Source organism: Berghia stephanieae, chromosome 3 (assembly GCF_034508935.2).
Source record: "Berghia stephanieae isolate SIO BIC M18660-M18661 chromosome 3, UCSD_Bste_1.3, whole genome shotgun sequence".
NCBI classification, from domain to species: Eukaryota; Metazoa; Mollusca; class Gastropoda; order Nudibranchia; family Aeolidiidae; genus Berghia; species Berghia stephanieae.
Window position 1 is genome coordinate 39,309,154 of NC_088362.1, and position 1,572 is coordinate 39,310,725.

Genomic DNA, 1,572 nt, shown 5'->3' on the forward strand with positions numbered 1-1,572 from the left:
CAATCCAACGACTGAACGGCTGTTTTGACTGTACTCAGTGGGAGACATTAATGGTAGAAGGAGACAGTATTGATGAATGGACTGAAACTGTGACATGTTATATTGCATTTTGTGTGGATTTATGCGTGAAAAAAAAAGAAATTAAAATATTTCCTAACAATAAGCCATGGGTTACAAAGCGACTTAAATATATACTCAATGAAAAGCAAATTGCCTATATGAGTGGTGACATTAAACTAGAATTTGAAAAGGGAAAGGAGATCAGAAAAACAATAAAAGAAGAAAAGGTTGAATACAAAAACAAAATGGAGCGACAACTGAGATCGGGCTCCGCAAGGAAAGCATGGGAGATGATAAAGCAAAGGGGAGGAGTAGACCAAAAGAAACGAACATTCCCACAAGGAAAAACGATAACTGATGTCAACAAATTAAATGATTTTTACCGTCGTTTTGACAGGCTCCCATCTGTGCACAACGGTTTGTCAAATAACAATGAGCCATCTGCAGATGTTGAAGAATAAACTGTAAGCTCCCTCTTCCGGTGATGTAAAGAGCATAAAGCAACAGGAGCAGACAACATTGCCGGAACTGTTTTGAAAAACTGTCACCAACAACTGGCTATATACCTTATACAAAACTATTTCAAAGGTCAATCGATGAACAGTCAGTGTCAGTACTTTGGAAAACATCGATTGTCGTTCCAGTTCAAAAAAACCGTCTTGAACGACTCCCGTCCAGTGGCGCTTACATCGCTTGTAATGAAATGTTAAGAAAAAATTTAAAATGTGAACTCCTACAAAAATGTAATGACCTGAAATTGCTAGATCCGTAGCAATTTGCATACCAGCAACATCTCAGACGCACTTTTAACCGCCACAATTTCGATCTCAAATCACCTTGACCAAACGCCCTCGAATTACGCCAGAATCCTGTAAGTCGACTTTTCGTCAGCTTTTAATTCCATGAACATAGATATTTTGCTTCAAAAGTTGTGCAACATGGATATTTAAAACTATCTTATTAAATGGTATAAAGAGTTTCTGACCCATAGACCGTAATGTGTAAAATTGGGTGAGAATATCTCCAACAAAAGAAAGTTGACGAACGGATGTCCCCAAGGCTGCGCGAGTTCCCCATTCCTGTATATCTTTTACATCAACGACTGCAGACAGTCCTTTGAAAATTGTTTCATAGTGAACTATGCAGATGATACTGCTATTCTTGGCTTATTAAAAGATAAAGTTACCGAAAAGAATTATTTCAAACAAATTAATTTATTCACCGATTGGTGTGACAAAATCAGCTTGAATTAAATGTTGAAAAAAACGAAAGAACAGGTGTTTGGTGAAAAAAATAAAAACGACTTAAAGTGTGTGACGATCGGTAAAGATGATGTTGAGATAGTTGAATACTTTAAATATTTAGGAATAACCATTGATAGTTCTCTCATTTCTCTCAACATATTAATCTAATATCTAAGAAAGTTGCCCAAAGATTATACATCCTAAGGAAATTGAGAACATTTCAAGTAGGGAAGAAAACTATGTTAAGAGTTTATGACTCATTGATTAA